We start from the raw sequence: 12,469 nt of genomic DNA on the forward strand, positions 1-12,469 counted from the left end.
ACTTTCGCATATATATTCTTATGCATCTAGTGTCCCTGTACTATCTGGATCAAATTATTCAGAATGGTTAGAGCATGTGCAATTTACACTGAGTGTATTAGATCTTGATTTAGCATTACTTGTTGAAAAACCTATAAACTTGATTGATAAAAGTACTGTAGAACAAATAAATGAAATGAAGGCTTAGGAAAGATATGATAGACTTAGTTTAATGTTCATAAGAATGACAATTGCAAATAACATAAAGACTTCATTACTGATTGCAACTAGCGCAAAGGAATATTTAAAGGTTATTGAAGACAGTTAAATCTGCTGATAAGTCATTGGCTGACACATTAATGAAAGAACTGACTACAGCTCAGTATGATGGCACTCGAGGAATTCAGGATCATATCCTCAATATGGCTGACAAAGCTGCAAAACTTAAAACATTATGCATGAATGTTGATGAATCTTTTCTCGTACAATTTATTCTCAATTCTCTTCCTTCTCAATTTGGCCCATTCAAGATTCACTATAACACAAATAAGGATAAGTGAGACTTGAATGAGTTGACTAGCATGTGTGTTCAGGAAGAATTGAGATTAAGATAGGAAAGTTCATATAATGTCATGGCCACTATTCAAGGAGCTGGTAATAAGAAAAGAAAGTTGAAGCATTATCAATTAAAGAAATTTGCTGGGTCTGGAAATGTTAAATGGACTAATGAAAAGAAAGCATTTATTGTAAAGTGCTTCTTTTGTGGCAAGAAAGGACACGTGAAGAAGGATTGCATTAAACGCAAGACTTGGTTTAAAAAGAAAAGTATTAACTCGACCTTTGTGTGTTTCAAATCAAACATTACAGAAGTTCATTCTAACACTTGGTGCTTCAACTCATGTTACAAATAACATGTAGGGATTTCTTTCAATTTGGAAACCAAACGAACATAAAAGATTCATCATTATGGGAAATCGTCTTAAAGCGAAAGTGATATCAATGGGAACTTATCGTCTACGCTTAGAGACGGGTCACTTGATGGATCTTGTTGACACATGTTATGTCCCTACAATTTCTAGAAATTTAGTTTCTTTTTCTAGAATTGATGAGTTAGGATATTGTCTTTGTTTTTGTAGTGGCAAACTCAGTATATTTTACGATTCAATAAAAGTTGGTTCTGGAATTCTCTGTGATGGTTTGTACAGAATTAATTTAGATCTTGAGTTTGTAAAGACATTAATGACCCTACAATCAAATGTTGGATTGAAACGTAGTTTCAATAATGAAAGATTTTCTATATTGTGGCATAGACGATTGGGGCATATCTCCAAGGAAAGAATTGAAAGATTAGTGAAGGATAATATTTTGGAACATTTAGACTTCACTGATTTTGATGTTTGTATATATTGCATTAAGGGAAAGCAAACTAAACATATAAAGAAAAATGCCACAAGAAGTAAAGAACTCTTTGAGATTATTCATACTGATATCTACGGACCACTCCATATTCCTTGTTTTAGTGGAGAAAAATATTTCATCACATTTATAAATGATCTGTCCAGATATGACTATGTTTATCTAATACATGAAAAGTCTCAAGCCATTGATACTCTTGAAGTATACATAAATGAGGTTGAGAGACAATTAGATAAAAAAGTTAAAATTATCATATCTGATAGAGGTGGTGAATTTTATGGCAGATATGATGGATCTAGTTAGAATATTGACCCTTTTGCTAGATTCCTAGAACAACGGGGTATTTGTGCTTAATATGCATTACTAGGTGTGCCACAGCAGAACGATGTTGCTGAAAGGCGAAATCATACTCTAATGGATATGGTTAGGAGCATGATGAGTTATTCCTCTATACTTGAGTCGATGTGGGGTGAAGCTCTTAAGACAGCTATGTACATCTTGAACAAGATTCCTAGTAAGTCAGTTTCATCGACTCCATTTGAGTTATGGACTGGTAGGAAGCCTAGTCTAAGACATTTACATATTTGGGGGTGTCCTGCAGAGATAAGAGTATTTAATCCACATGAAAAGAAATTATATCCAAGAACTATTTCATGATATTTTATTGATTATCCAGAAAATCCAAGGGATACAGATTTTATTGCCCTAATCATAGTATGAGAATAGTAGAATCTGGTAATGCAAAATTCTTAGAAAATGACTAAATCAATGGGAGTGAAAAATCTCGAAAGTTTAATTCTGATATCGAGGAGATTCAGGTTAATTCTCCCTTATCATCTCTTATTCGAGAGATTGTTGTTCCTCAAATCAATGAGAGTATTGATGAGGGTGAACAACAAAATAACATCGAAGAACTCTCACATGATGTTGATATCGCCGCTGATGATCTTGTAGAACAATCACAATTGGCAGATTTGAGAAGATCTTAAAGGAAAAGAAAACATGTCATTTCTGATGATTATGTGGTATATCTACAAGAATCAGATTATGATATAGGAATAAAAAGAGACCCCTTATCATTTTCACAAGCCATAGAAAGTAATGATTCTGAAAAATGGTATGATGCAATGAAAGAAGAGTTAAAATCAATGGTCCAGAATGGTGTTAGGGATCTCGTTGAATTGCCCAATGATTGTAAAAGAGTTGGTTGTAAATGGGTCTTTAAGACAAAACGTGACTCAACAGGCAATATCGAACGATATAAAGCCAGACTTGTAGCCAAAAGTTTTTCTCAGAAAGAAGGCATCGACTATAATGAGACTTTTTCTCCAATTTCAAGAAAGGACTCATTAAGAATCATCATGGCATTGGTAGCTCATTATGATCTTGAGTTACATCAGATGGACGTGAAAACAACATTTCTGAATGGGGATATAGATGAGGAAATATATATGGAACAACCTGAATGATTCATTAAAAAGGGAAAAGAAAATTGGGCTTGTAAACTTAAGAAATTCATTTATGACCTTAAACAAGTTTCCAGACAATGGTATATAAAATTTCATAATACCATTATTTCCTTCGGATTTAAGAAAAACACTATTGATCAGTGTATATATATCTGAAGGTAAGTGGGAGCAAGTTTACTATATTGGTCTTATATGTGGATGATATTTTATTTGCCAGTAGTGATCTTGGTTTATTGCAGGAAACTAAGATATTTCTCAACAAGAACTTTAAGATGGTTGATATGAATGAGACAGCCTATGTTATTGGCATTGAGATATTCAGGCATAGATCTCAAGGATTAATAGGATTGTCTCAGAAAGGATATATTGATCGTATCTTGGAAAGATTTAATATGCAGCTTTGCTCAGCCAATGATGTACCTATTACTAGAGGTGAAAAATTCAGTCAAAACCAGTGCCCAAGAAATGACTTAGAAAAGAATCAAATGAAGAATATTCCTTATGGGTGCATAGTTAGAAGTCTGTTATATGCTCAAACCTATACATGACCATATATCAGTTTTGTAGTTGTAATGTTGGGAAGATACCAAAGCAACCCAAGAATGGAACATTGGAAAGCTGCAAAGAAAGTAATGAGATATCTGTAAGGGACAAAAGATTATATGCTCACATACAGGAGATCAGATCAGCTTGAAGTGATGGGATATTCACATGCTGATTTTGTAAATTGCCTCGATAGTAGGAAGTCCACTTCAGGATTTGTATTTATGTTAGCTGGTGGGGTAATTTCTTAGAAAAGTATAAAGCAATCGCTTATTGCATCATCAACAATGGAAGCTGAATTTGTGGCATGCTTTGAGGCCACAAATCAAGCTTTATGGCTATAAAATTTCATCTCGGGACTTGGTATGGTCGACTCAATTGCTAGGCTGCTGAAGATATTTTGTGATAACACTACAGCAATTTTCTTCTTTGAGAATGGTAAGTACTCTAGTGGTTCCAAGCACACTGAGATAAATTACTTGGTAGTTAGAGAAAGAGTCCAGAAACAGCAAGTGTCAATTGAGAACTTGAGCACCACTATGATGATTGCTGATCCACTGACAAAAGCCTTACAATGTAAAATATTCAAAGAACATGTTCTTAGAATGAGACTTGTGAGCAAGTCATAAAGGATATGGTGATGCATGTTTATGTGGATGCTATTATTGACATTCTTCTTGCTTAATTAAAGTTATCTGTTTCTGCTATCCTGTTTACATTTATGTTTATGCATATTATGGTTGAATGTAATAACAGGATTATCTTGACAAGACAAATTACAAGGGTCATTATGAACTATATTAGGAAAGATTAACAATGTTGTGGTACATAGAAGGGAGTATGACATTGATGAAATACAATCGCTATGACTCGCATTGATAGTTGGACTTAGTATAGTATTATTGTATTTATTGGACTTATTAACTTATTTTAAAACATGGTCATGTATAAAATACTTTTCAAAAAAAATTTCTTGGAATCCAATTAGGTAAAATTATTTTTAAACAAATTTTATTTTATTTATTTTGGATCTATTCCTTACGGTGCCTGCAGCAATCTTGGATCGGTGGCTACAACAATTTTGGATCAAAGACGTTGCTTAGCAGATCAAACAAGATATCTGAAGAGATGGCATCAAAAGGTACGCATCGTAATAATTAGATCTATATACTTGATTTCAATCCTGGTATATAAGTTATTTTTGTATTTCAGATATAGCATAATTATAGATTTTATGCTTACACTTCCTGCATATAATCTTCGTCTTTAAGGTTGAAAGGTCGTTATTCTGGCGAAGACCCACATGATACTTCGAAAACTCTTGATGATGATAAAACTGATTCTATCCAATATTTATATCAAATTTAATTTTTTTCATCTTACATATTTTGTATATTTTGTTAAAGACTCCAATAAATAACTTTGGTTCTTAAACGCTCTTCTTTGTGATCATATATATATATAAAAGTATAATTAATTTTTATTGACATTCTTAGTTTATCGAACGGTATATATAATACACTGGTTATAACATAAGTTTCTTTTTACCAATGAACAGTTTGTAACTCAATTTAGATTCAGCACATTTTCATTTTCAGAAAAAATAACGCTCGCCAATGATTAGATTATTGGTATTTATTTATTTTAAACTTTATAAAATTTGTCTATTAATTAAACACTATTTATCTCTTTGTCTACCATTTCCGGTTGGTGGTCAGCTTGGGTTCCGATTGTATCCTTCTTTTTATTTTTTATTTTTAGTTTTTTAAGACGGAGTTCACAAAGTTATGATGAAACTTGACCACCTTGTCCGGAGGTCAAAGTTTGTGGCTACGTTTCCGGTCAACAAAACACACCGCAGCACGTGACGAACGGAAGCTTTATCCACCCTTATCTCGTTTCCACAGAAGAATTCTGATATTTATTTATTTATTGTATTATTATTATTATTATTATTTCTTATGGCAAGCAGCGTTTCGGGTCACGAAATCAACGGAGTGCCTCGAGGATGCGTCCGGGACTCGGGAACCTTCGTCCACCTTCGGCGTCGGCAATTGCGTATATCCAACGCAAACGTCTACCCAACACCGACCGTTCCACGGACCCATCCTTGTCGGCCACAACTAAGAAGGATCCATCTCAGCCGTTGCTTCTTTCTTTTATTCTCTGATCTAGATCGTTGGCTGCCTCACCGTAACCCTATAAAGGGCGGTCTCCCTGCCCCCTACTTTTGCGATCGTTGTTTTGGTTGTTGGCATGCGTGGTTACGCGTCTGCGGTGTCCTTTAAGTGGATCCTCAGCCATCCGTAATCGATTTTCGGATTGGACGATCCATCGATCGTTGATTTCGTTTTCGGATTGGATGATCTGTTTCCGATAGGTGGTGCATCCAAATCCTCAGCCATCCCTTAATCGTTGATTTCGTTTTCGGATTGGATAATCTGTTTCCGATAGGTGGTGCATCCAAATCCTCAGCCATCCCTTAATCGTTGATTTCGTTTACGAATTGGATGTTCTGTTCTCGGCACTTGGAACTGATCTACTTTCCATGCGGGGTGTATCAAAAGCCTTTTGTTCATGTGGCTTTCGTTTTCGGGGACTTGGACATTGGTCTTGAACGAATCGGGTGATCTATTTTCAATCGCTGCGGATCGGAAGCGTTTGATATCTGTTGTTTTCGTTTTCTGAACGAATTGGATGATCTATTTTTTTCCCATAGGAATATTGAGAGGCTAGGAGTTCCGATTATTGGAATCCGACTAGTGGATTATTCATTAACCGCTCTTTTTTTTTTCTTGCGATCTATCAGAGGGCTTCACAATTTTGCCGGATTAAGGCTATTTGCGACAGATTTTATATGTACTTTCGAAGCGGTAGGTGAGGCTGTGGTGTTTATGTGGGTATTATCTTAATGGAACCCTCGCGGAGTCTGTGAGGCAATTTGTGAAGGTTGCTCTGGTATGCGTTGCACGATTAAATATTTTTTCCATTAGATAGTGTTCTATTTAAGGGGTTTCCTTACTGTAATGAACGCTGCTTATTATCATGGATGCAGGTTTTCCGAAATGATCTAAACAAGGGATGTGTCTTTTTTGTTCTGGTTTAGTTGGCCTTCGTTACTTTCAACTTTTATTTGTTGCATTTATGTCCACCAGTTGGTTATGTTTGTTTGTTTTTATTTTTTGTGTGCAAGGGAAAGCTTCTGGATATGATATTTGAAAGAGAGATGTATGTGTTTTGGTACCATGCTATGATATTTGGTTTGAGATATACGCTAACGGTATCAGCATCAATGCTGTGTCTTTTGGATACTCTAGTTGGATTTAGACGAGTATCAGGGAAGAGTTCCATCAACTTCTCATTTTTTGAGGTTGCCTGTTAAATTGTTGATTATTTTTCCTGTCCTCCTTCTGTCAGCATTTTATATATATTGAAGTTAAATCTATCTCTTTGTTTTCTGAATGTTCTATTCCTAATGTTTTTGTAGGCAGTTGCCTAAGCATCATCGTTAGGCATGATTCTATTAAATAGAGATGGTAACTCACCTTTGTTGGATTGTTTTTGGTATGAGACCTAGGATTTTACATTTTTGATAAGGCTAGTTTCTGTGGCAGATTCTATATGTGTCATCAAAGCTGTTGGTGGGGCTCTGGTGTTTTTGTGGTTATTATCTGTATGGAGCCACACGTAGCTGTGATGCAGTTTGTAAAGGATGCTCCAATTAAGGATGCTCTGGTTTTTGTTGAATGATTTAAATAGGTTTTCCATTAGATAGTGTTATATTTAAGGGGTTTAATTGTTGTGACATACCTTATTATGATGGATCCAGGGCTTCTGAAATTATCTGAACAGTGGATATGTCCGGTTTGTGCTGGTTTAGTCAGCCCTTGTTACTTTCAAACATTAATTGTTGCCCTTGCGTGCACAAGTTGGTCATTTGATACGGTTCTCATCAAAGTATGGTTGTTTGTTTTTATTTGTTGTCTGCTAGGGGAAGCTGATGGACATCTAGTTTTGCATGGGCATGGGACATTTTTTTGAAAGTGAGATGTGAGTGTTCTGCTACCTTCCTATGGTATTTGGTTTCGATATGTTCTACTCTATCATCATTCATGGAAGAGGTTCCTTTCACTTTTCATTGGCTATCTGTCTGTCTACTTATTCCATTGGCATGCTTGGTACATTTTATAAATTTGCACTTTTGAAGTCAATCTTTCTCTTTGTTTTCTGAATGTTCTAATTGTAGGGTTTTTGTGTGCAGTTGCAGAAGCATCAGTATCAGCATTAGCCATAAGCCTGGTTTTAGGATTATGACCTTTCTTGAATAGAATTTTTGGTATGAGACATACGTTTTGCCTGTTTTAAAAGGATAGTTTAGATTTAGGTGTTTAATTTATGCATGTTTGTGATATTAAGTTTTTGTCCAATTGTTAATTGTTCTTGTTGTTGTGAATTTTTAGCTGTTACTTGCTTGGCAAGTCTTTTTGGTCATACTAATGTCTCATTTGTCTCTTCTTGGATTCTTTGTTAGATTTCTATTTTGCAGCTTAATTATCTTTTTGTTTTAACCTGCCTCTGGTCATCTGATGTTTGGTTTCAGTTAGCTTGTAGATGTATTTTTAGTATGACATTTAATCATTTTTTGCTTTGAGTAAATAACTTTGATTGGTCTTTACTTTGATTGGCTCGTGTTCTATTGTTTTTTATTCTACTTTATCTCTTATTTGTTGGCATTTTTTAAGTTCTCTGTACAATTTATAGTTTTTTGTTCCATGTAAACTTTTTGTCCTTGTGTGTTTCTAGTGTATGACTGGTGTCTTTTATGTTGCCCTATAATGCTGATGTGGCCTCATATGAGAGATTATTTTACCTTAAACAATTCATCATGTTGTTTGTTTGCAGGATTTAAATTGGGTATATGGAAGGTTATTTTGTTTGCCTATTTGGTTTATTACATCCAGTTGTATTCTTGGCTGCTCTTTCCAGATGAAATTTGGATTTTCTGTCCTGGTTTTCTACAATTAGTTATGACGTTTGGTAGCAGGATTTTATTTTGGAGTTAATACATTTCTAAATTGGGTTAATTACATCCTTTGGTGTTCTTGGCTGGTTGTATTAGAGGAAGTCAGATAATTTTGTTGAATAACTTGAATTCTGTGGTCATTGTTTCCATTGGCGTCATTGCTGTTCATTTATTGCCAAAATGCGGTCCAACAGTGCAAAGTTGTTACATTTGAAAGGTTATTATTTTCACCGCCTTTTTGATCCTTTGGCTTATAAAAGTTCTCTGCTGCGTTTCTCTTCCTTTTAATTAACTTCCATTTCTCTTTTGAATCATGTTTCCTTTATCTTGTGTGGAAGCTAGGACGTGGTACTGATTTTATGTACAGGTACTTGTGCTATTAAGGTGTCTTTGTTGGTGATCTTGGGTTATGATAATTGTACTTGATTGTTATTGATTTTTGAATCAATTCAATAGCACAATTGATGGCTTCAAAAACAAGTGGGTTTTAAGATGCATTGTTACTTTTTTCTTGTATCAAGTTGGAGGGAGGTACAGACATGCTGTGTTCTCTTGTTTTTCCTTGAAATTCATTTTATATTGCTGATTTTTATGAGAAGTAAGTTATCTTCTCAGGCTGATGTACTTTTTGCTGCTCATTTTATGTGTTGTTTGTCTACTTGAAGCTTGTTTTGGGAGCTGGGTTTCATGTTAAGAAAGATGGGTTTCTCTTCAGCATGGAGCCTTCATATTGTAAACAAAGGAGTCCAATTTTCATAAGGAATATTCTTGTGGGGACCCAATTGCTAATTGAATATATTTCCTTTATGAAGATTCTTCAACCATAGCTGATACAAACAAGTTTACAAGATTGTTGTTTTGGTTTGCATGATGAAGAGAATAGAAGTTCTACTTGTACTCTTGGTAATTTTTGTCAGCTTGTCATGTTGGACGGAGATATCTTCTGGAATGGGCCCAAAAAAATTCATTATTTGCATGTTGTTTTTGATAGTACGTGTAGACAATATACTTAGTTCTATTGTGATCAACATTAGGTCTTTGGGAGTTTATGATATCACAATGTCACAGACTTAGTTAGAATTGCCTAAGTCGTGAGGCACCATTGCAGCAATTGTCAAGGACTTAGCTGGAGTTGCCTAAGTCGTGAAGCACCCTTACGTCAACTACTCAAACTTAGTTGGGATTTCCTAAGTCATGAGGCTCCATTACGATATATGCATCCGTAAAGGGTTAGCCTAGTTGTAACCTTGTGCAGGTCTCGAAAGACCTGTAAAACAATAAGTTAATTAGTTTAAAATCGAGCTGCGGATAAGTCTCTTTGTTTCGCGAAGAGGGAAGCTTTACAAGCAATTCAGTGAGCACCTTGAGTGCAAGAGAGAAAAGAGAGGAAAGAGGAAACAAGGACTTTAGAAGTTTGATTGAACAAATGCAAGTCCGCAAACAATTGCCCACTAGGTATCGGGCACGAAGGCAAGTTCCTATCAAGTTATAATGATTATAATTGAGATTCTTTATTATGAGAGCTTAAGAATTTTGTTGCCAATTACCTTCAAAGATGGATAAGCTACGACTTGCAGCTCCACCATTTCACTTCAATCATTGATGTTCTAGCTTTGTTTTTATATTAGTTGCTGGTCATTGCATGTTGGCATGTTGGTGGATATTTTCTTCTGATGGATTTTGACTTGTCATTTGATTAATCCAGTGATGGGGTTGGATGTCTCTTTAGTTCTCTCGGTGTACTTTCTTTTGTTTGGGTAGATAAAAAAATTTGCTTACTCCTATTTTGGTGTATATTTTGGTTTTAATAACTAATGTCAAGAACTATTGTTTCCTGTGTTTGATGCATTATGGGCTTATATGGCTTTGAATGTGTTTGGGAAAAACAAGATTTTTGAGGGCGAGGTGCATCTTTTCTCTTATATCAACAGAATAAACAATTTTTGTTGTTCTTTTATTCCAGTATTTTGAATTTAGAGACTTGAATGAGTTCTATGATGAAGCAAAGATATACAATGCCAGGAACCAAGATTGTAAAATGTTTGTAAGCTAACTATTGATTTCTTCATTGTCCAATAGTCATTGTTTTCTTCATTGGATTGTAGACATGAAAAGATCGACTTCCTTTTGCAAAGCTAATTATTGTTTGAAAGTTAATTATTAATTTTTTCACTATAGTTGGAACCAAGGTAGGCAATACCGAATGATATCGTCCGGTACGGGCGGTACGTACCGGTTTGACGGCATACTGGTACGCGGACCGCCCGTTACCGGGTGGAACGAAAAATAATATATATATATATATATTTATATTTATATATAAATATTTTAGAAAAAGGTGAGGGGAAGGAAAAGGCGACCTCGTCGAGGCGAGGCGACGTCGCCTTTTAATATATATATATATATATATATATATATATATATATATATATATATATATATATATATAAACAAGGTGACGTCGTCGAAGCGACGTTGCCTCGCTTGGGAGAAGAGAGGCGACGTCGCTTCGATGACGTCGTCGAGTTATATATATATATATATATATCGTTTGGTATACCGTTTTGTACTGTACCGAGCGAATGTCGAAATGTCGGTACGATACAGTATTGTGAACCTTGGTTGGAACATCTACATAAAGCTTAGCATAATCAATGTTAATGGAAATTCATAGGAAAGAATCATGATTAAGTAGATTGAAAAGCTTGGAACTGACTTTTGAGTTGATCCGCTAGTCCCCATTGTTGTTGCCCATGTTGTTGGCAAGTTTTGATTTTGTAGTAATTTCCTGTTTGTACATGTTTATATGATTCAAAGAAATGTGGAAGGTTCGATTAGGACACTGAAAAGGTTGGTAAATGACTTTTGAGTTGATTCGCTTGTGTCTGTTGCTGTTGCCTGTGATGTTTTGCAATTCATTGTTGGATTTTGTTTTATTTTCCTGTGCCCACATTGAATGATTTGCTTATGTTTGTTTACAGGTGATGTGAACAATGTAGTTCGAACATCTACGGAAAGCCTAGCATGATTAAACAGAAATTCATGGGAAAGACTTTATTGGCTTTAACTGGTTTTCCCAGGATTAACATTAGATTGAAAAGCTTGGAACTGACATTTGAATTGATCCACTAGTACCTGTTGCTATTGCCCATGATGTTTGCAGTTTTGGTTCGATTTTGTTCTTTTCCTGTGTGTACATGTTTATATGGTTCAAAGAACTCTGGAAGGTTGTGTTTGGTTGAAAGGGGGCGGTGCATTTGGATTGAGATTAGCAAATTGAAAAGATTGGAAGATGACTTTTGATTGAGATGGGCATTGAGAAGGTTGGAAAATGATTCTTTAGTTGATTCGCAAGTCTCAGTAGCTATTACCGGTGATGTTCTGCAATTTATGGATGGATTTTGTTTTATTTTCCTGTGCCTACATATTTGTATGTTCCACTGAACTTTGGAAGTTCTGTTTTTGGTTGAAAACATGGTGCAATGGGATGTTGTATCTATTATGCAAATTGGTTGTACCAAAAATTATTGTGGACTAGTACTCAGATTTTGTCATAAGTTATCAGATCAAGGTTTTTGATATGGTTGTGTATGAATCATGTTGGTGGCAAGTTGCATGTTTTGAGCTTCCAATGGTGATGGTGTCTGGCGTTGGTAAGCTGGCCAGATACATTGTTCTTTCAAGTTGGTTCATCCATGAATTGACATTGTATCCATTGATTTAATTCATGATTGTTTGTAAGAAAAAATTTAATGTTCGATGTGTTGGTAATTATACTTCTACTAAGAAGTTTATATAATATTATTTGGTAGCTTACAAGCTTTATTTTTTGTCTGATTCTGGTAGTGTTTTGTCAGTTATTGGGTAGCATGATGTTGGTTGGGGGTGACTCTATTTTGTGTCTCAGATTTGTATGTCTTGGGTTTTCTCTTGAACAGGAGTCTTTGACAAGGCATATCTTTGATGAGGCATATCTGCCATGTTCATGTAGTTTTGTTTGCTCAAAACTTACATTAATGTTTTTTAGTTGGCATCTGTG

General features: G+C 35.1%; 1 long non-coding RNA gene across 11 annotated transcripts; it reads left to right on the forward strand.

Moving 5' to 3' along the window:
* Positions 1–5,416: 5,416 nt before the first annotated feature.
* On the forward strand, positions 5,417–12,009 carry LOC135605151 (uncharacterized). Of its 11 annotated transcripts, XR_010484375.1 has the most exons (5): positions 5,623–6,777; positions 6,895–6,943; positions 7,022–7,457; positions 8,310–8,647; positions 11,412–12,009. It is a non-coding gene; the product is annotated as an uncharacterized LOC135605151 (long non-coding RNA). The 11 variants fall into 11 exon arrangements; XR_010484368.1 differs by adding an exon at positions 7,669–7,743 and having other exon boundaries at positions 5,622–7,457; XR_010484372.1 differs by lacking the exon at positions 8,310–8,647 and adding exons at positions 7,669–7,743; positions 9,096–9,333 and having other exon boundaries at positions 5,622–7,457.
* The last annotated feature ends 460 nt before the right edge of the window (positions 12,010–12,469 follow it).

The sequence above is a fragment of the Musa acuminata genome, chromosome BXJ2-2 (assembly GCF_036884655.1).
Source record: "Musa acuminata AAA Group cultivar baxijiao chromosome BXJ2-2, Cavendish_Baxijiao_AAA, whole genome shotgun sequence".
Classification (NCBI taxonomy): domain Eukaryota; kingdom Viridiplantae; phylum Streptophyta; class Magnoliopsida; order Zingiberales; family Musaceae; genus Musa; species Musa acuminata.